The sequence below is a fragment of the Amblyomma americanum genome, chromosome 1, assembly GCF_052857255.1.
Source record: "Amblyomma americanum isolate KBUSLIRL-KWMA chromosome 1, ASM5285725v1, whole genome shotgun sequence".
Classification (NCBI taxonomy): Eukaryota; Metazoa; Arthropoda; class Arachnida; order Ixodida; family Ixodidae; genus Amblyomma; species Amblyomma americanum.
This window is the reverse complement of record NC_135497.1, coordinates 15,450,253-15,473,210: the sequence shown is the minus strand read 5'-3', so window position 1 is coordinate 15,473,210 and position 22,958 is coordinate 15,450,253. Positions and strand designations below refer to the sequence as shown.

At 47.8% G+C, this 22,958-nt stretch overlaps 1 long non-coding RNA gene across 2 annotated transcripts in view; it reads right to left on the bottom strand.

The window, feature by feature from the left end:
• Positions 1-22,958, bottom strand: part of LOC144130824 (uncharacterized) — a 248,841-nt gene that overhangs the window by 170,460 nt on the left and 55,423 nt on the right. The window lies entirely within an intron of this gene.

Genomic DNA, 22,958 nt, shown 5'->3' with positions numbered 1-22,958 from the left:
AGTCATTGGCGTCTCCTTTTTTATGAATTAAGATTATATCTGCGTTCTCCCAAGCTTCTGGCACGGTCGTGGTCATAAGGCATTGCTTATACAGGGTGGCTAGTTTTTCTAGCAGAATCTCCCCGCTGTCTTTCAACAGATCTGTTGTTGCCTGATCCTCAGCAGCTGCTTTCCCCCTTTGCATTTCTCCTGAGGCTTTCTTTATTTCCTCTTTTGTTACTGGCGGGATGACGCATTGTTGTGCGCTACTATGTCTATTATTAACGTTCTGATTACATTGGTTACTGTATTGATTTCTGTAGAACTCTTCGGCTACTTTAACTACCTTATCCACATTGCTAATGACATTGCCCTCCTTGTCTCTTAACGCATACATCTGGTTATCCCCATCCCTAGTTTCCTCTTCATCGCTTTTAGGCTACCTCCCATCTTTAGAGCATGCTCGATTCTCTCCATAATAAAATTTCTTATGTCGGATATCTTGCGCTTATTTATTTTGCGCCTTTATTCGCGATTAAACCTCGAGCCGTCGTCTCGGAGTGGTGGCGTCTCCGCCTCAAACGCCAAAGGCCCTGGTTCGTTTCCCAGCTTCAACACGGGGTTTTTAGTCACCTTTGTGACGTCACTGCTCCTCGCGCATGCGCATCACGGCTCTCCGGGAGCCACGCGAAAGTGGTCAACCTCGGCCACTGTTGCTTACGCTACAAAAATCACTCGGTATATGATCAGTGATTTATCCTGGAATACGCATGTGGGTGTCATTTCTGCTGAAGGACGAACCCCAACATAAAAACGTAACGAATGTTTATTCGATTGCCGATGGCAGCGGACGAGCATACCGACTCTACGCTCGTTTCGGTAGCGGAAGGCAGAAAAAGCTCTTCCCAGCTGGGCAGCCTGTTTTTGTAGCCACCGTCGGTGACGCAGCGGTGGCGCTGTGCTTTATCGGGAACGCAGTCCAGCGTGTGGCCGTGTTACGCTGGGCCGGATGATAACAAGGCGGAGGCTGCGCGGAAAATGCGCAGTGTGTGTCGCCACACGCACGTTGCTAACCTGAGCAAGGAGCTTAGAGATGTCGCATGCTTGTTCTATGCTCTGAAGGCCTGCCTCTCGTTTGCCATTAAGTATTTAATAGCACAGTCTTTAGGTTATGGTCGTCTTAGGTGTATCATGTACTGCTAAAGTGGAAAAACGGATAAGCCTTATTCCTACCAACGTCCCTAAAGGTGTTACATGCTCATCATTCAACTATTCACAAAGCGTATTCCGATCCTGTGTTTCGTGTTTCTTCTACTCGTTCTAGTTCCGTTGCGCTTTGTCAGTCTGTGTCGTAGCAGTATGAACCAACTAGCCCACACCAAGGTCCTCTTAGAACATCGAAGTTATTTTGGTTAATCTATAAGGTTATACTATATACCATATATTTTTAACTGCCTGATGAAGTTTTTCGCTTAAACACTCGCAGTCAGTTGAGTGATGCTATTGATAAGCTTGGACACTTGTGAGTCAGTGTTGTAATTGTTCAACCAAAATTGCTTGAACACTTTTGAGTCAGTGTTGTAATTGTTCAACCAAAACTAAGTGTTACAGTAACAGTGATTGATGCGGCTCTCTGACGGCGCCCTGTAAACCCAGCTGTTGCTGTGGCGCGTCTGAGTCCTGTATTATATCCCTGAACCGAATAAAGTATCACTATTATTAGTACCAATACACTGTAGCGCAGCAAAAGACGAGGACACAAGAGACGAGAGACGAACACCACGAGCGCTAACTTCCAACAAATTTTATTCTCCTGAAGCATCACATTTATACACCAGAGAACAGTAATCACACGTGCGAACAGTATCGATTTCTTAGAAAAACGAGCTCTTTATCTGAGAGGAGAATGGAAGGTGCGCTTACACACGAGCATCTTGACCTATTTATCTTTTCGGCTTCAATGATTTCGCGCGTTAACCTTTCTCTACTTTTTCCTATTATAAGACTTTTATCAAAGAAAGGCTTACAGGGTTTTGATTTGCATGCGAGAATGTGGTCAATCAGCGATCCGCCTTGCCCGTTTCTGACGTTGCGAGCGTGTTCCATTAGGCGCTCGTTCAGACATCTCCCCGTCTGGCCGATATAGTGTTTCCCGCATGACAAGGGAATTTGATATACAACACCTTCATCGCACGTGACGTAGGGCTTCTGGTGCCTAGTTGCGCATCCGCGCGCTTTGTTGGTGTTGGTTTTTCCCAGTTTGCACAACGTTGAAAGTTTTTTCGGCGCCGAGAACACGACGGTCGCATTCGCTCGTTGACCAATTCTTTTTAAATTGTGGGAAATCTTGTGTAGATAAGGTAATACAACAAGGTTTTTCCGTTCACGAGGAACTGGGTTTGGATTACATTGATTTTCTGGTTTCATTCTATTAGCAAGTTTTTCTGCAACAGAAACTTGAACATGGGAGGGGTATCCGGCATTAGTAAGCCTCTTGGACTGCTCTTGAAAACTATCGGTCGTCATGTGCGGACAAGATTTCTGGAGAGCATTTCGAAAACATAAACTGACAATACCTCTTTTTATCAGTTTTGAATGAGCGGAGTGATACTGTTCGCATGTGTGATTACTGTTTTCTGGTGTATAAATGTGATGCTTCAGGAGAATAAAATTTGTTGGAAGTTAGCGCTCGTGGTGTTCGTCTCTCGTCTCTTGTGTCCTCGTCTTTTGCTGCGCTACAGTGTATTGGAGCTATGTACCAACAAGCACAAAAAGCCACGCTACTGAACTATTATTAGTAGTCGTAATTGGCTTGAAAGTCACATCACCTTTCGAAAAAGCGGATTGGAATCGACAGTAATGCACATGATTTGACGCTGTCATTGCGGCAGCACTCTAGGCTCGACCCTAAAGGTGGCGTTCACACAGATGGCGTCCTTCCCACCCAGCCGTCTCTTTGTCCCTTGCTGCTAGTTCAGAGTAGGAAACAGGGAATACTCAGGTCAACTCCCCAGCCGCTGATTTTTAAGCGCGTTCTGTCTATTTTGTGAAGCATGTGCGTTGCTGCTCTGTCCCGCGCGCCACACTTTTCCAAGAAAAACTGATGCCCGTCCCCACCACTGGTAGCATGGGTCACTGGTTCGTATGCAGGTAGACATGAAACGTACATGAGAAACCTGCATGCGTACAGAGATGCTTCTATCTGCTGGACTTCAGATGGAGCGGCCTTTCTAACTTTTCTAAAACGTTTGAGCCAACTCCCACGCTACCACTTCTGGGTCTTCTTCTCCTCCTTCCATAGCGAAAGGTCAGACGACGGAGGCAGCGCGCGGCGGCGACGACGGCTGCGGCAGCAGCGGCCACCTGCGCTCCGCGTGACGTCACTCGGTTTCACGGTCAGACGACGGAGTCAGCGCGCGGTGGCTACGACGGCTGCGGCAGCAGCGGCCACCTGCGCTCCGCGTGACGTCACTCGGTTTCACGGTCAAACTACGGAGTCAGCGCGCGGCGGCGACGACGGCTGCGGCAGCAGTGGCCACCTGTGCTCCGCGTGACGTCACTCGGTTTCGCGCATGCACAGTTGTGGCAAATCTGTAGTGTGGCTCCCGCGAAGCCTGGTGTTGACGAGCCTAGTGAAGCTTTTCGCTTCAAAACATGGCTCTCCGATCATGTCGTCCGCACGAACGGATCCGACTGATCCAAGGCAACATCCGGCCAACTATGTATAAACGGCGCGTAACCGCAAATTTACATGCGACTGAACATGTGTGTTTTGGACAGCATCTATCGTTCCTGAGCCCATGCCGACGTAGGTAGCGCAGCGCACGTGCGCACGGAGCGTGTCAGCTGCACTGTCTGCTGTCTGGCATTGCATGCATGTAGTAGCAGCACAAAAGGTGAAGCCTTCCGGACGCATTATACGTGCTCAGTGTGATCAGCAAGACATTAAACTACTCAAACCGCTTCTCTTAGTTGCCCACAACCATGCGCAGTAGCTTCGTTTTCGACGCTGCCGCTGCGTCGCATGCACCGTGCTACTGCTTCCAGTTGGCGTGGTTCACAAAGCAGGGGCGCTCACAGGCAATGATTGCCCTTATAGGCCATCGGTGCGCAATTGGCCCGCGGTTAGTTACAGTTTTAATTCTGGCTCTGTATTATTTTCTTTGCTTTGGGGGGGGGGGGGGGGGGTGGAGGGGGTAAACATTATGTTAACGGGGCAGTACTGCGGGGGCTGAGAGACGCTCTTCGGTCTGCACGCTTTCTGGTAGGGGAGTTTTTCTCATCGGAGGTGAGTTTATAAAGAGGCCTGGTTCGCTAAACTGAGTGGTGCGGTCACAGTTGTATCTCGGAGGAATTGCCATTGACTTAATGCTTACTTTGACAGTAGCGCCGTACTCGTTCATAACAACCAAGCTCAATAGAAAAAAAAACAGCGAAAAAGACGCAGGACCAGGAGAAGACACACAGACTGTCGCCCGACTGTCAAATGACTTATTATTGGTTCTACCACGTATTTAAAGCCACTACTTGCGCAAGCGCACATACATACCACATTCATCAAAGTCCGGACGTCATTACTAGCTAGATAAAAATGCCACTCTTTGTTAGTGATAATAACAGACGGGTTGCTGATGCAAGGACGTTAGTTCTTTTTTGATTAAAAACGCTTCTAACCGTTCGCGCTCGTGTCTGGACTTTCCGCGGCCGATAATGGTAGTGCTGTTAAGCAAGCTGACCAGTTTTGAAACTCTTTCATATGTATGGCCAGGTTGCTGCCTGTACCAGAACGCAGCGTTCTGCCGTGTTTCCTTAGTCACTCGTTCAAGCACTGCCCCGTCTGCCCTATGTAAATTTTTCCGCAAGAAGTAGGGATAGAATGTACTGCCCCCACAGCACACTTCGTAAACTTTGTTTGGTGCTTTGTTTTGCAGACAGGTTCTCGCTGAGAGCCGGAGATGCGGACGCTAAAACTGGCAAGCTTTCGGGGGGTCGAAAACACCAAATTCACACCAAATTTTTGAGAAACTTTTTTCAGTTCATGCGACATTCTATGGTACTAGCGGATCATTTTAAAGTTTCTTGTCCTATCTGTTGGGTGCTAAGTATAGGCAGGAGGCTTCTTCATTTTTTCCGCAAAGTTTCAGCGACCGCCAACAGCAACGAGGAAGGAAAACCAGAAGCCTCTTGTCGGACCACCTGCTCGGCAAGACTCTGCTGTACAGCATGCGGGAAACTTTTTCTCAGCGCATTTGAGAAACACGGGTTGGCAATGCCACGTTTTACCAGCGTCGAGTGCGCGGAAGCATAAGGCAAAAGCGCTTTTTTTTATGCCGAGGAGCATACTACCAGCGGACGTATATGTCAGCTAAATACTTGTGTTCTAAATCTAGAAATTTAATGGTGTTGACATAGGGTAAATCTTTGGTTAAGACCATGCTCTTGGAACAGGCACTAAAAACATTTAAAATATGGGTCGCCGCAGGGGTTATCTGGTGAGCTGTAGATAAATATAAAATGATTAAAAGTCGTCTACATATCTAAAACTTTTACAATACGTTTGTCGTGAAGAGCTTTTCGCAGCAACGAATCAAACTCGGCCAAAAACACGTTACAGTCTGCGACAGTCTGCGCGTGTCTGCTCTTGGTCCTGCGTCTTTTTTCGCTGGTTTTTGTTCTCTTGAGCATGTATCAACTCACCCAGCAATTGACGCTTCTGTAATATAACCAAGCGTTCGTTATATCTGCGCCGTTTGTAAGTTGTAACAGCATTTACGGCCGAGCTCACCCAAGTCATACTGAACTACAGTCACACAAGTCACCGGCGAACTACTGCATACCGTCTTATGGATCGTCTTACGGATCGTCATCCAGTGAGTCCACTGTAAAAACAAGTGGCAACACACCGGCACACACCATCCTCGTCCTTCCTGTGCAGCCAACCGACAACATGAGGCGGCTTAACAGGCAAGTCGTCTCTGTAGAGCTAGAGGCCCTTCTAACGAAATTAAAGACGTTAGAATGAATACGCGCAAGAATATCGTTGCAGTTGACATCCACCATGCGGCAGCGCTGGAATCATTGCGGGCCATAACTTAAATCGGCGGTGCATTAGTCCGTACAGTTATCCCGCTTGGCGGGGATGAGTCATCTTCCGGCGTAATCTACGATGTCGACGAGGCCATCACGAATGATGATTTGGCCATAATCTGAAGGCACCGTAGCTCTACGAGAATTCTCGCTGTGTGGAGATTCTCTTCCATGGCAACAGCCTTCCGTCGCACGTGACAGTAGGCCATTTTCAATTCAATTCAATTTAATCTATATCGCATTTTTTACAAGAGTACAAAAATGCGAGGGCAAGCAACAAAAAGCTGCTGATTGGCAACTTGACGAAGGTTGCTGCCCTTATATTTGACAGGTTGAAGGGCGCTAACATACAGCTTCTCATTAAACAATTATAGGTGTCTGGATTAAAAGCACAGATCACTTATACATATGTTGTAGACATTCTCTTTGGACACAATCAAGCTCACTTTTCATAGGTGTACATGGAGACATATTACAAGCAATAAGACAACAAATAACACTATTGGACATAAATTGGTGGATATGTTACACACTGCAATGCTACTCAAGCACTTGGCATGTCATGTTACCATAATACACATAATAAAAAACGCATCTTCTTCATTTTGCTGTAATCTCACAGCAGAAAAAAATAAACAAAATTACATAAGGCTTGATGTAATGAAATGTGAGGGAAACCATATAAAGCCTCCACTAGACGAAGGACACAGAAATTATCGACACAATCGCAACAAATTGTCATTGAGGACCGGAAGTTAATTACATTGCTAGGCTAAGTTGCAAGATCTGTTCTAGAAATGAGATATTTGTTCGTCTTTTCTTGAGATATTCTTTATATCTAGATTTACATGTTGTGCGGCCCATTATACCAAAGCCCCTGAAGTGCCATAAATGTTTGAAACTGCGCCATGTAAGCGGTGTCTGCGGCAACGCGAAAGTGTGTTCCCGTTCTGCCGGAGCTCAGAGCGCTGGGTCCTGTAATGCACAAGTACTTGCGTGTTCCAACCGGAACGGGCCCCATGACACCTCGTCTAAGGATTGCCCGCGCATAAAAGACGATATGGCTCAATAAAACTTGTTGCTGGGCTAGTTAATGAAGAATACTTGAATAAAAAATGCAGCGTAAAGAGGACGACCACAGAAGGAAGACACCAACAAACACAAACACGTTCGTGTTTGTGGTGTCTTCCTTCAGTGGTCGTCCTTTTTGCGCTGCGTTTTTATTTAATAAAAGACGAGAGTGCCGTCCTAAAGCAAATGGTTCGGAAAACTCCACTCACTTCGAAGCTGCTGCGACTGTTCGGAAAAGGTGTTCTCGCTGCGAAAAAAGTTGCAGAAAGACTGCTGCCAAAACCAGCCACACCGACATGTCCATGGCACCTCCTTCATGACCCCCTCCCGTGCCCCCACGTCCAGGTCTGTCCTGTTAGCGCACCATGGTCAATGATGGTCAGACGTCGTCTTGTGCGGATGCTTGGCCAGCGCTTCCGCCATTACGTTCTGCTGAGCCTTCTCAGCGTAAGCTCCCATCGTCGAGCTCAACAGTTGTTACAGACGGGCTCCCAGAGCAAGATCGCCAAGCCCTCGTGATCCTTAGAATGATGGTCAACGCCATTCGCTCTCTGTAATAGGCCCTGCAATCCTCAATCGCTACAAGCGTCTTACTGGTGCTGGACTCCCTAGTCCAGCAGTTCAAGATCTTTAAATCATATTGGCTGGCCAGCTTCCCACGTTTCTTGAGGAATTCCGAGGCGCTGCGCTCTTACAATCTAACTCAAGAGCCCTGAAGTCACGAATCTCAAGTTTCCGGCAATATGTTTTCAACAAGCACTTCCCGATACTGGTCATCTGAGAGCCTAACTTATCCCAAACAATCAGGCTTTAAGGAACAAGCCCTTCTTCATCCCCACATGCGGGGAGCACAGCATAGTTCTCGTCTACATCCGCACCAACTTGGCGTACATTTCCCACCCCGTTCAACCCCACAATTGCATTCAGTATGCATGTTTCGTAGTCAAAAAAGTACCATACAGTTCACGCTGATTGCGAGACTGGACTGCGAGAGTACGAAGGCCATCTTGAAGGCAACCCGGGCTCCTTGGACTTTTACCGGCAATTTCAACACCTACCACCTACTGTCGTGAAGTCCTAGAATCAAAGCAAGAGGAAGAAATTTGGCTTTACTTGCGTCAGAAATGAACTTTATGTAATAAATGACAGAGGCCCGACGTACCTACGAGGCAGCTCCTACAGCAGTTGCATTTACCTGACATTAGTTTCGCGGTATCTGCACCAGCGTGCCCAGTAGTTTTGTGATGTTGAGACCTGTGGCATGACTTATCTCAAGATTTAGGGTCTTGGGCCGTTCGGCCCAGCAAAACACGTGCACATCGACTGGGCGGCATTTAAAACATGTATGGAAAAGGCGTGCAAAGGTACCCTCGCTTCTAGTTTGGACAACACCATAGCAACTGCAATGCAGGCTGCTACAAGCTACCTCATGTCAACTAACATACGCACTGAATTTGATCTAGAATTAGACCACCTACGGCGCTGTTAGGCGTCGTAGAGAAGGACGCTACAGACGGACCAAATGCTTACGGGATCTCGGAGAGGCGCGACGTTTGCAGACGAAAATCAATCGACGAATGGACAGGCAGGCGGAACAGCGCTGGGTGCCCTTCTGTAAGTCTCAATAGATCTTCGAACGCCTATGTCCCTCATTTGGCGGACGGTGCGGGGGCTTCGAACGCTTACACAACAAATACAACGTTTGTATGCGTTAGCTGTATACCAAGACCGTCATCCGATTCGAGTAGAACCTGACTTCTGCCGGACAATTGCGGGCGGAACGACTTCATCGATCTCCCAGCATTCTCCTCTTGCATCACAAGAATCAGCGATGGGTGCCATCTTTTCGCGCGAGAAACTCGATGCGGCCTTTGCGAAAAGTAATCATTCGTCTTCACCAGCGCAAGACAGCACCACATATGCTGTTCTGTGGCACCTTGGCTACGACTTGAGGAGAGCTAGTGAAACTATAACCATTCATGAATAGATGATGTTGTTCCTCCCAGCGATGTTGTTCCTCCCAAGTCGGATGATAGCATTACTTAAACCAGAGAAATCCGCGCTCGAGCTCACATCATACCGGCCAATAGCTTTGGCCAGTTACGTAGGAAAAGTCTTGGAGAGAATGATTGTGACGCGCCTTGAGTGGTACATTAAGTACCATAAAGTATACCGTAATGTCATGGCGGATTTTCGACAGGATCGCTCCTCTGTATAAACGTCATTCATCTTGTGCCCACAGTTCAGCACCAGAAACGCCAGAAGCGCACGTGCGTGGAACTTTTTCTTGGTGTCAAAGGTGCTTACGATAATGTCACACATGAAGCCAACCTTAATGCGCTAGAGTCTGTTGGAACCGGTGATCGGATTTTTAGGTGGAAGATATCTAACCAACAGGTCATTTTTTATCATGTGTGAAGATGGCCCGACACCTATGCACTACACCTAGCGGGGTGTGCCTCAGGGTGGTGTTCTCAGCCCTACTTTTTTCAATCTGACATTATAGCATTACCAGACAGCCTACCTAATACCGTGCACATTTTTATGTATGCTGATGATATCTGCATTTGGGCCTTCTCTGTGGCACGCCGCCAGGTGCGAGGAAGACTTCAGCGGGCAGCCACCATAACTTCATCTTACCTCCGAGAGCAAGATCTCAGCATTTAAGCAGAGAAGTGAGCGTTAGTGGCATTCACACGCAAATGTATGACACCACATCCGGTAACTATCGACGGCCATACCATTGCATATTGTACCTCTCATCGTTTCTTAGGGATTATCATAGACCGGAATGTCATGGAGCCCGCACTGCACCTTTTTAAAGAAACAGCTAACCTCTATCGCTCACCTTCTCAGATTTCTGGGCGCGAAAATCATGGTGCTCGTCGGTTCAGTCAATGCTGCATCTGTAGAGCGCTCCTTTTGGAATTTTCGCTATACAGTACACCCATGCTTTCAAACACATGTAAGACAAATTTTCGTGCCCTCCAGGCTGTACAAGGTCAGGCCATTCGCAAATACCTGGTTCGTTCTCGCAGCTTATCAACAGTTGCAGCCATACCAACTTTCGACGTACATGATCCTTGGCACACTACGGATTCACATACGTCATCTAACAGGGCCTCCCCAGCATTACCTTTTGTCAGTACCAGTACGGAGACCACAGGCTGCGTTCTCAAAAATACTAGCAGCGCACCAGTCGTCCATACCATCACAGTTCACCCCGGCAGCGCAGCCTTCCTGTACGCTGTGGTGTCAGCGGGAGCCATGTGTGTCTTCTAGGGATATTGAAGAAGTCGGCGCTATCGACGCCGGTCCTTAAATAGTTGACACTCCCCCTACTCCACGCCGAGTATAGTGACTGCACTCATGTATACGCAGAAGGCTCGGTCTCATCTACAAGCTCAACTTGAACCGTTGTCATTCCTGCGGGATAAGCCAGTATCAACCGACTAATTTCGCATCGGACAACCTCCTTCCGGTCAGAATTGGCCACTCTTCGTGCGGCTGTGCAGTACATCGGTGCACAAACACCCCATAAATGGGCTGTGTTCTGTGATTAAAAAACTGCTCTACAATGCCTAAATTCTACTTTAGGCCATAGTGACTAAGAGCAGTTCGTAGCAGAGATAAGACATCTACACCCGACACTTCGAGAAGGTCATGACATCATCTTCCAGTGACCCCAAGTACACAGTGGCATTGTTGGGAACGTCGAAGCTGCTACTGCAGCTCGATCGGACCACGGCAGTGCCACCCTTGTCCTGATATCACTCAGAAGAGTCGACTCAGCAAGGCATCTGCAACTGCTTCGACGAAACAAGACTTTAGCGTCATGGACTACCTCTGGAAACTCGGCATTCCGTTTACAACGCCTTGACCCTTTACTTCAACACAGTCCAACGTCCGGCCTCTCTCGCTGCGATGCTACGCTCTTGAGTCGCCGGTGGCAGGGAGTGGCTTTTGCAAACGCCTACTCCCCCTTAGTCACTATGGCAGAGTACTCTCCTGCATGTCAGAACTGAGGGTGCGAAGAGACAATTCAGTACTTTGTTATTGCCCTCAGTTAGAGCGTGAGCGTGTCCTCCTGGCTGCAACGCTCGGCCGCTTAGAGCCTCGCCACTTTACAGAGACCAAGATTCTGGGTCCTTGGGCTAAACCCTCATCTCAGAGGACCGCTGTGAAGGCGCTTTTAAAATTCTTGAAACACTCAGGATTGAGTTCAAGGCTGCAAGCTTTCCGAGTGTGCCCAGTGTGTCCGGTGTGCCCTATTGGTTACGGACACGCGCAAGTCATCTACCTTCCTCTCTTCCCTTTCTATCTTTACCTTCGTCCCCCTCGCTGACATGGGTAAGGCAGTTACCATTATTACTGTGAGAGAAATGCAGTGAGCTCTTTTTGTTACCACAGGACATCGCGACTGTTTTAGTGAAGTGAATTTTCACTTGTCATTTTGTCATACACTGCTGCATTCGCAAAACAATTACAATACTTAGTTTAGTTCATGTTGATCTTGGGCGTTAGCAATGTTACAATAAAGCACATAGTCCACGGCATATAGGCGTAATTTCACTGCATTGCCACGTATAACATTTACTACATCATTAATGAAAATTACAAATATTACAATTCCCAGCGCCGATCCTTGGGCACGCCTGAAGTTACATTCACTGACGATGATAGTGCATGGCTGCAAGTGACAAACTGGGATCTTAAGCGTAAGTAGTCGGTTATCGAGTCGAGTAACTTACTGGCATTAAATAAGGTACGCGGTTTGCGGAGAAGCTTCCTATGGCAAACCGCGTCAAATGCTTTAGAATAATCAATAAATATTGCATCATTTTGATCATGAGTATTTACTGCGGAAGCTATGTCGTGAGTAAATTCAATGAGCTGAGTGACAGTGGGAAAACCGGATCGAAAGCCATGCTGGCATTGAGACAGAAGACTGAACAATGTGCTTGTGAAAAATCTGTTCGGGAAACTTGCTGCAAGTGGAAATTAGTTCCGTCGGTAATTACTTATTAGTTGTTTATCGCCAGATTTAAACACGTTTGCGCGAGATGCTACCAGACTTATCTCCACTGATCTTGGCTACGCCCAACTGCTTGCACATTTTTCCAGATTGTTGTAGTTGCTTTTCGTTCCTTATTTCGAAGGTTCCTTGCCATATTTACATTGAGCGCAGCCAAGAACTGCAGGCATTCTGTTCGACGACCGCCGTGCAGACTTGTTGCTACGCCGCCGCCGAGTGATTCAGTTCTTTGTGGGCGCAGGTCTGCCCAAATAAAGTTTTTTTAGGTTGCCTTTTCGCTGTCTCTCTGACTAGCGGACTGCCGTCACCATTACGTGACCTCAGGTGTAGGCGCTAACAATGCCCTTGTCGCCCTCATCCCCTGAGAGCTGCCAACGGAGCCCGAGCCGTCCCGAAGATGCAGATCACGAGAAATCCACAGAATTCGCCCAAAACGAAGACGAACAACTAAGCAGCCGTGGTCTCCAGAGGCGTTCACCTAAATACGGGCGACTACGTGCCCGCACGCGAGTAAAAAAGGACTCGTCAGCGCCGACTTCAGCCAAGGCTATGACACCAGTCTCCATATTTTTGCACCAGCCCCGTCTGCTGCCCACGCTCAGCGGGTGAGGGTCCTTAGGAATGGCTAGAACAGTTTGAGCGTTTTGCCGTATTCAACAGGTGGGATGGCCAGATGAAAGTGAGGCACGTTTTGTTCGTCCAGGAAGGCCCAGCCAGAATTTAGTTCGAAAATCACGAAGCTCCTCTGACGACATGGGAATCATTCTGGCGGAAGTTCCTCAAGGCATTCACAAACATCGTCAGAAAAGAAAGAGCGCAGCTGCTTCTACAGCCACTCGTTCAGCACCCAAATTAGGTAGTGGCCGCATACGTAGAACACATGAAGCGCCTTTTTCGACGTGCCGATCCTGACATGACGGAAGAGAAGAAGGCGAAGCTTTTGAAGCCAGGTGCTAAAAAGCCACTTTTTGGTGGTCTGACCAGCAATCCACCAAAGCCGTCGCTGAATTCACTAGCGAAGCGGCTACTATTTAGTAAACTTAGGAAGCACGAGCCTACCATTTCTCTCGAGAGCTCCAAGTGACCTCAACAACCCTCTCGGGTGACACAGCATCCCGTGGCAACATACCGATTGTTATCCGCGACATTGCACGGGAAGAACTGCGTCGCCTGTTATCATCTTCCAATCAGCTACAATAGCGATACTTAGGGATATCGTCCGCGAAGAAGTGCACTATGCATTTGGGCCTCCCGCAATCGCCGCCTCCAGCGGAATCACAAGCCATTACCTAATTCGCTGCAGTACGCACTCCGTAGCCCCAGCGACAGCCCTAAGACATCCTTATCGACATTAACCCGCTTTTCCAGAACGCTGACCACCTGCCGCCGTCCGCCCAGCATACAATCGACGCTCAAGCCACAGAAAATGCGACGCCTGAAGGACTTACGAAAACCACCCGCGGTGCTTCCATTGCAGTGAGGCTGCCCATATTCTTCGCCAGTGCCAGTACCGACGTATAGGTCTTTATGAGTTTGCCATTGACGCACCACGACCATGTTTTGGCCAACACCATCAAGAAATCGACGACTACCTGCGTCGAGTGGAGCATGTACCGAACCACCTTTCCCGCCCACCATCACCGCCCACGCCACGTGTTTTCGTCACTGGGCCGCAGACATGCAGCGGCTGTTCGTGGAAAGTCCCCCAGCCCCCGCAGAGGCAATTAAGGAAAGCAACCTTGGGAGGTGAGGTTGCTCACCAGCGAAAGGATGAAGACCCTCCATCGACCATGCTGCCTGAAGACGCCACACACAAACACGAGCGCAATCACGACGCGATCGGACTTCGGAACGACGCCGCCAACTACAAAACACTTCGCTTCTGCGTCTATTATTACCCATTGAAAAAAATTACGTAGAAGGAAGTCTACACTCTTACCTCATCAACGACACACTCGACCGGGTCTGCAACGCCAAGCACTTCTCTTCGATGGACTTCAAGAGCGGCTACTGGCAAACAGAAGTAGATGAAAGAGACTGAGTGAAAACCGCGTTCCTCACACCGGATGGCCACTTCGAGTTCAAAGTGATGCCACTTGGATTCTGTTCCGCACCAGCAACTTTCCAGCGGGTAATGGATACAGCACTGGCAGGTCTGAAGTGCCATATTTGTCTCGTATACATAAAGGACTTCGCTATCTTCGCCTCGAACATTGATGACCACCTGAAAAGGCTTCGAGCAGTGCTGTAAGCAATCAAGTCGTCCCGGCTAACCTTGAAGGCAGGCAAGTTACAATTCGCCTATGAAGAGCTCCTCTTTATAGGCCGCAGAGCAACCATGGGTGGAGTACGCCCGTACCCGCCGAAAACAGCCGCTATCACACAGTCTCCACCCCCTGCCTACAGGAAAGCTATTCGCAGATTCCTCAGACTGTGCGCGTTTTACCGACGATTTGTCAAGAACTCTTCGCGCGTCGCCTATACTCTGAGCCAACTAACAATGGCAGACGTGCCATTTAGCTGGGAAGCGCGCCAAGCCGAAGCCTTCAAGGCATAAAAAGGGTAGGACTGCGCGAATGGGACAGGACAGGAGAAAGAGGAACGAAAACGACAACACACGGTTCTCCTGTCCTGTCCCATTCGCGCAGTTCTACCCTTTTTTTCTGGAATTAACCAACTAGCCCGCAAGAACGTCCTTCAAAAAACTTCGGCGTCGATTACAGTCCCCTCCGGTACTCGGGAACTTTGATGAAAACGCCGAGACAAACAATTCAGGGGAACTTTTTTGATCTAAAGTGCGCGAGGCGAATGCCTTTCTGCGCCCAATCATAAATCAATGACTAATTATAATTAATGGCTTATTAGGTATCAAAGTCTAAAATGTTTCATGACTAATTACTAATTACTATTCTGTGCTAATTATTTATTGGTTAGTAATTAGTAAGAGCGTATGCGTTATAACATATGTCATTGATAACGTCTCTAGGATTAATTAGTAATTGCTAAGAGTATACGGGTTATAGCATATAATGCTATTGATGACGTCAGTAGGATGATTGACAGCTATAGTGTGACAGATTTCGCGGACGGACGGACCACGATCAGCCATTAAAGGCGTTCGTCTTAAAATTCATACCGACGCAAATAGCGTGGACTTAGCGCCGTCCTCGTATAGAAAAGAGACGGACTGCAGAAAGTAATCACGTATGCAAGCAATTCTCTGTCGAAAGCCGAGGCTAAGCGTTCGACGAACGAGAAGGTGTGCCCCGCTATTGTCTGGGCTACGTAGAAATTCCTCCCCTACCTGTATCGATGAATATTCAAAGTGGTCAGCGATCACCACGCACTGTATGACTTGCCAATTTGAAGGAACCCTCCTTCCTATTTGCTCAGTGGAGCGTACGCATCCAGGAGCTTGAGATCACCGTCGTCTACAAATCTGGACGCAAGCATATCGATGTGGACTGCCTATCTCGAGTAGCTGCCGACAAGCCGCTGGAAGAGGACGATGAGGACGCCTTTTTGGGACCGATAAGCACCAGCAACATCGCGCAGCACCAACGCTCGGGACCCGACCTACTGCAGCTTCTCACCTGGTATCTGGTAGGAAAGGCTTATTCACCCCCAGCAGCGTCCAAGTGTTGTTTGCCCTCTTTGTGTTTGCAAAATGGCATGCCAGCGAAGAAGTTCGCCTCCAACAAGACCACGTACCTCCTTTTCCTTCCAAACAGCTTACGCGAAGAGATTATGCGGGCTTCGCACGACGAACCAACAGATGGACACCTCTGGTTTACCCGCACCCTTACTCATATTAAGGATAAATACTACTGGCCCCCAATATCCGCAGATGTCGCACGCTATGACAAACCATGCCGTGACTGTCGACGGCGAAAGACGCTGCCGATCAGGCTAGCTACACTTTTGAAGCCCATACCACTACCATGCAAGCCCTTTCAACAAATTGGATTGGATATCTTCGGCTTCCTCCCAACGTCAACACTGGGCAACAAGTGGTCTATCGTAGCGACCGACTACGTGACCCCCTACGCCGAAGAAGCCATGCCGGGTGGTACTGCGTTTCAACTCACAAAGTTTGTTGTCGAGCAGATCCTTTCGCGTCACGGCGCCCCAAACGTTCTCATCACGGAGAGGGGAACAGCATTTACGGCCCAGCTCACCCGAGTAATTCCAACTGCAGCCACACAAGCCACTGGTGAACTACTGCGTACTATTTGCCGACCAACGGTCTTACGGAGCACCTTAACGAAACTATCGCGGACATGCTCACCATATATGCAGCCGCCGAACACAACACCGGAGATGCCATCCTCCCAAACGTCATCTCCGCTTACAACACCACAGTGCAAGAGACGACCCACATGACACCGTTCAGGCTCGTCCATAATAGTAGGCAACCACCACGCCTGTCGTCATGCTCCTGAACGTCAAGGATGAAGATATCGATGTCACCGCCTAGCTTGAGAGCGCACAAGAAACCCGACGACTTGCCCGATTACGGATACAAAGACCAACAGCGCACCTACGCCCGACGGTACAACCTACATGAAGACGGTGCAACCTACGCCAACGTCACGTGGAATACAAGCCGGGTAACCGTGTATGGACGTGGACGCCCATTCCCCGCTGCGGACTTAGTGAAAAGCTTCTGCGGCACTACTTTGTCACATACAAGATCATTCGTCGACTTGGAGGTCTTGACTCTGTGTCCCCCGACGCAGCGATAGCATCACAGCGCGCCGTTCACGCGCAGAAGTTGTGCATGTCGTACGCCTGAAGCCCTATTATGGACGCTAACTGACGCTACACGTTTGCAGTGTCGGCTATTTTCTCTTCTGTGTATAATTCTTGTTTTTATTGCATTCCTTCCTTTATTTTGTAAAGCATCGCGCTGATGCTTATTTGAAAGGCAGTAATGCCGCGCATCTTTGCACTGTTTGTGCACGCTGAAAGCCGCCGTGACGCGACTTTGTCATTTTGTTTGTGACGACTTAACCACCGAACACGCTTGTTGCTACGCCGCCGCCGAGTCATTCAATTCTTTGCGGGCGCACGTATGCCCCTTAAACAGTTTTATTTGCAAGCCTTTTCGCTGTCTTCCTGCTCGCCGGACTGCAGCCACCACTAGGTGACAGTATAACCAATCTCGATGCCGGAAGAATCCGGCATGCTCTACTCAATTGTGCGTAGGATCACCTTCGCCTGACAGGAATAAGTTTTCAAACTCCTGTTAGCATTTGCCAGACCCTGACCTACAGCTTCATTCTTTCGCAGAGGTATTGGTGGCGCTTGCTGAAGAGAAAACCGAGCTTGCAGCTTTTGTTTGTTCATGGTTTACTGCAAAAGGTCAACCCTGCACTTGATCACATTAATATGAGACTGCAGATTGAGAACCGCATATATGGACTCGTCCATCCTCGGCACTAAAAGCAGCTCTAGATCTTTAGCTTCAGTATTTCGTGCAGTTTCAACTCGGTTCCGACTGCTCGCCGTGCTTTCATTTCCTCCTGCACTACGTATTAAGTTCTCTGAAAAAAAAAATATGCATGATGGAAGCAGTTTTACTGATGGGTGGTCTACCGACGAAACTGTACCTGGTACACACGGCAACGCGTGGAGAGGAGCACAAATACCAAAAACCATAAACTAACCGCAAACCTTTAATCGCCCAGCCTAAAGACAAAGCAGTTTCCTTCCTCTCACTCGTTTCCTTATCCACTCGCTTAAGCCATCTTTCATAAGCGTATTTGTTTATTCGTTATCGTGATGCACGTTGGACTGATCTTTTCGTCTAAGTAATTATAGCGACAGCTGCTAACGCTACGTTTCCGGGGAGCACCTTGTCGTCGTAGTTGACGTCGTAACGCAACTAAATTCCAGGAGGAAAAAGGGAGAGAAATAATAGGTGCCTGATGCCACACTGATTCGGCAGCACGCTCTCGTCGCCAGTGACGTCATATCAAAGTGACACAGGCAAGAGGCTCAGCACGTCACACTGATCAGCTCTTCCCATTGCCCATTTTCCTTATTATGCATGTAACGGTGGACACTCGCCTTTGGACCATTCTCTCGGCGAGGAGGAAAGCTGCCGCGTGAGATGGGATCTTTTCACCTCTCGCTGGCTTGTGCGGCGGCCGAACAGCCGTGCATGGAAAACAGCATAAAATTCCTCCCGTTGTCGGCGCGCCGCGTTTGACGTTGGCACCAGGACGGAACTTGGGCATAGCCTGAAAGACGGATAGTAGTACGCAGACGGGACACTGAGATGGCAATGATCGGAAAACGGTGCTTCGATACAAATTGTCGGAAATCAGAGAGTCGTGGACGAAGGCTGCAGGTATTCCATTGGAAGATATAGTGGCCTTGTTACGGATGCTTTGCACGTTAGGGAGAGTAGCTGGTGTACTGACTCCTACCGCTATTGTGCAAGAAGAGGTGCAATAAAGTCAAGGATTGTTAGGATGTCCTTCGCCACCGGCGAGGTGTGGTGTAAGGAAAGCGCGGACAGCCTCAACAAGCGAGCACAGTAGGGAACTGCTACTATCGGAGTTTTGGCGAATAGATCCTTCGCGTGGGTGGTTCCAGGTTGCACACTGCGGCTGCCGTGGAGTGTTCACTTTTGTACTCGCTACGGGAGGTGGCTCAACATTTTGTCGCGGTGGAATAGGTCGAAACTCAACCACGTCCTCAATGCGCAGGTGACTGGCTCTATCTTTGACCGGCGATTGGGGAGCTTTCTTCCAAGGCGATGTATCTTTCCTGCAGCGACTTCCCCGGATTTGGTTTTGCTCAAGTAGAGCAGTTTTTGCTGACTTATAATCTCTAATTGAATTCTTGTATTTGTAGATGGTTTTCTCCTTTTGGTACGTAGTGCAGCGGAAAAACGTCGCCTCATGATGCTTACCGCAGTTAGGACAAAGGGGGGTTATCACTTGCACATTCATTTCGGTCATGGCTGCCACCGCAACGAGAGCAGCGGAAGGCAAGTCGGCAAGCGCTAGCCACATGGCCGCAGCGTTGACATCTGGTGCATTGCCGTGGTGTTTGAATGTACTCGTGCATGGTACCTTGTATATCAGAGGATAAAGTATTGCGGAGCAGATTCTATTGCAAATACAATCCGGATATTTTGTGAGTTTCCATGTCGGCGGAAGGATTTAATCGGAGCACTCTGTAGCAGCGCTGAGTAGATATCCTACTGAGAAAGTTCCAGGGGGACACCCTTAATTACACTCGCGCCGCAGTTGCTCGGGCGAGGCTCGTAGGCTTGAACTGCAACTCCAGCTACGCTCGTTATTTGCAAGAGGCGTTCAGTTGCGTGTGCTGACGGGTGTCAACTGTGAGAAGGTTCAGGCGCTCGTTGGGACGAACTTGAAGAACGCCGTCTGGAGCCACAGATTCTAAACCTTGGATTAATGCAGTTAATACGGTGCCCGGAATCAAGTGGCTTGATGACAACCGTAAGGCTGACACTTAGGAGTTTGAGGTACATTCGGAGTATCTGCACTCATAAGTGACCGCTTTGAGCTGCGACGGCGCTTTGAAGGCACGTGAATAAATCTCTCAGACCCTTCTCCGGACTTCACAGTAGTGCCCATTAGATGATAGTGGACGAATCTGACGAATCAGAAAAATCGTCCTGACCTGAAGGTAGTGGCCGAGAACGGCTTGAATTGCGAGCATCAGGGGTGCGTTTTCCATGAGGATTTAGAAATGGCAGTCCTGACGCAGCTGGAGCAGAATATTGGTTGCAAGACACAAGGTTTGAGGCAGCAGGTAGGGCTTCCACAGCAGGTATGGCCTGCTGAGTTAGGCCTGAAGGAATGCCAGGTGAACATTCAGGTGTTGAGCCAGGGTGCGGCACCGGCGGAGCCGCACCCACCGCAGGAATCAGACCAGGATATAGCAGTGCACGTTATCCGAACATAAATGTTCAGCACTGATGAAAAATCTTTCACAAAGAGTGGCAGAGACGAGTGGGCACAGCCCGACAGCTGACTACTTCGTCTTCTCAAAAATCAATTTCCCACGTACCAGCTTCCACCACCCACCCGCCCGCGCGCCTCCCCCTTACCGCTTACAGATTCAACTACTTTTGCGTATATCAAGGAAGATTCGTACTGTAAATAATTTACATTCAATGTTTTCTATGAGCCTTTCCTTCACATACAAAAGAGCTAACTCGGCCGACTTATTTTTCGGAAATCAGTACTGATACACTGAAATTATCTTTACTTTATCCAGAAAGTCAAAAAGCCGGCAATAAATAACGCGTTCTATTAGTTTCGAAAAAGTACCCTGCACAGACATTGGTCGATAATTGTTGAAATTATTTTTGGCCCAACATTTATGTATAAAAGGCTACAGTTACTCTAGCCAGTTTGAGGTCATCCGGAAATAATCCTTCATGGAGCAAGAAGTTATAAACACGACTTAGCGGTCGTGCAATCATGAGAGCAACCTCCTTAATTGGTCTAACATTAATCTCATTCAGGCTTGCTGCACTATTGTTATTTTGAGGGTTAATAATAATTATGACTTCCGCTTCATCCGTAGACTTCAAGAAAACGCTATCTTTTACTAGGAGGAGGAGGAGAAGGACTTCAATGGAACAGGAGTGGTCTGCCTGGTGGTCGGCCTGGCATGCTACTCCAGGTGAGGGTGAAAGAAGAGAAGAGGATGGTGAAAAAAAATGAAAAGGAAAGGCCGCGGCAGATTCTCAATGCCTTAGCTTGCAAAGCTTCAAGGAATTTGATATTTGTTTGTGAGATACCCTGAAGAGCTGGGAGACAAGCGGAGGAGGCCTTCACAGAGCGCACCATACTGCCGTAGTAATGAAGGTGTAGAGCAGCCTTTTCTGGTGATGGAGAGCATACGAAAGATAGAGGCGTAAGAGTATCTTTTACTTGTGTGTGCACATAATCTATGGGATCACGTGCTGGTATTGTCGGATTTTTTTATTTTCCCCGAAGACGGAAAGTGTTCATTTAACTTCCAAAGCAATTCAGCTGATATAAGGGTAACTCCATCCACAGTAAGTTGCTCCGGCAGCATATCAGTACTGCATGGACCGCATATCTCTTTATAAACTTGACAAGATTTTTGTTCATCATTGATATTTTCAAACTTGTGGAAATAATAAGCATTTCTTGCCTTCCTCAAGTTCTGTTCAGTCTGTTGCGAAATTTCTTGTACTCCTGAAGTTTTGCGTTGTCTTTGGTTTTCAGAAACTGTTCGAATAACTTGTTACATTTCAGAATATTATTGTAAAGCGCCGTAGATGTCCGTGGCTTTCGCGCATTTTTGTGCTCTGCTAAGACGCGACGCGAAAATGCGCGATCATAGAGGTCCCTAATTATTGTGTAAAAACTAGCAAAGGAAGATGCTGCATCATCGTTGGTAACCTCAGACCAGTCAGTTTGCCCTAAAAGGGATTTGAAGGTGTCTAAAGAAGTCTCATTAATTTTCCTTGTTTTAAACGCTGGTTGCGGTACACTACGGGAAGCGTGACAGTGCAAGACACAAAATATAGGCAGATGGTCACTTACATCGATAATTAAAACACCAAAATGAAGCTTTCGATTTATGTTAGCAAAACAAGCATCATTTTGCATTTCAATATATGAAGTAATTCTTGTGGCAGACCTAATAAGGCTCTAAAGTCCATATGACAACAAAGTTGAAAGGAATTCAGATTGTGCATGACCAGGACGCAATAAATCGATATTAACGTCTCTAATTATTACAACTTTGAACACCGAGTCAGACACACATCTAAGCACACATTCAATTTCTCTTAAAAAACTGTGTATGGAAGCCTGTATACAACAATAATCAATACATCATTTTACCTGACTGGGAGAATTTCGCAGTCACAAGTAATCAGAGTGCTCAGGTAAAAAACTGTATTATAAACTATGCTTCCAATAAATAGGCACTCCACCCCCTCGCCTATTCTGTCGGTATAATCCGAAGTGATGATATCGTGAGAAATCGTAGGAATCAGTCGGTGCATAATACCATGCCTCTGTGAAACACAGCACATCAAATTTCAATAACAATGAATCAAGATAGAATTCAAGTTGTTCACGCTTATTGCGCAAATTGCAAGCATTAAGATGAAAAACAGACAACGGGCTATTGACCGTTTTAATGGTATGGATGTGTTCATTAAATTTTCCAATTTACCCGCCACGGTGGCTCAGTGGTCAGGGCGCTCGGCTACTGATCCGAAGTTCCCGGGTTCGAACCCAACCGCGGCGGCTGCGTCTTTATGGAGGCAAAACGCTAAGGCGCCCGTGTGCTGTGCGATGTTAGTGTACGTTAAAGATCCCCAGGTGGTCGAAATTATTCCGGAGCCCTTCACTACGGCACCTTTTTCTTCCTTTCTTCTTTCATTCCCTCCTTTATCCCTTCCCTTACGGCGCGGTTCAGGTGTTCGCCGATATATGAGACCGATACTGCGCTATTTCCTTTTCCTTAGAACCAATTATTATAAAGTTTTTTCATTCATGCTGGTCATTTCACTGAAAGTACCTGAAAATGATCATGCACTCAATATGGTTCCTATATTGTCTTGAGGTCATCCTCTTACCTATTCTGAGAGCATTTGCACCGGGCTCTTTCCACACAAGAATTTTCTTATTGATTTCCCATACAAAGTCGTATTTTCTTTCTTTAGCTCGACTACTTGCCAGCCAGAAAAGGCTCTTATTGTATGGTGTCCGGTTTCCAAAGGATCTGATGTCACCACAGTTTGTATCATGTA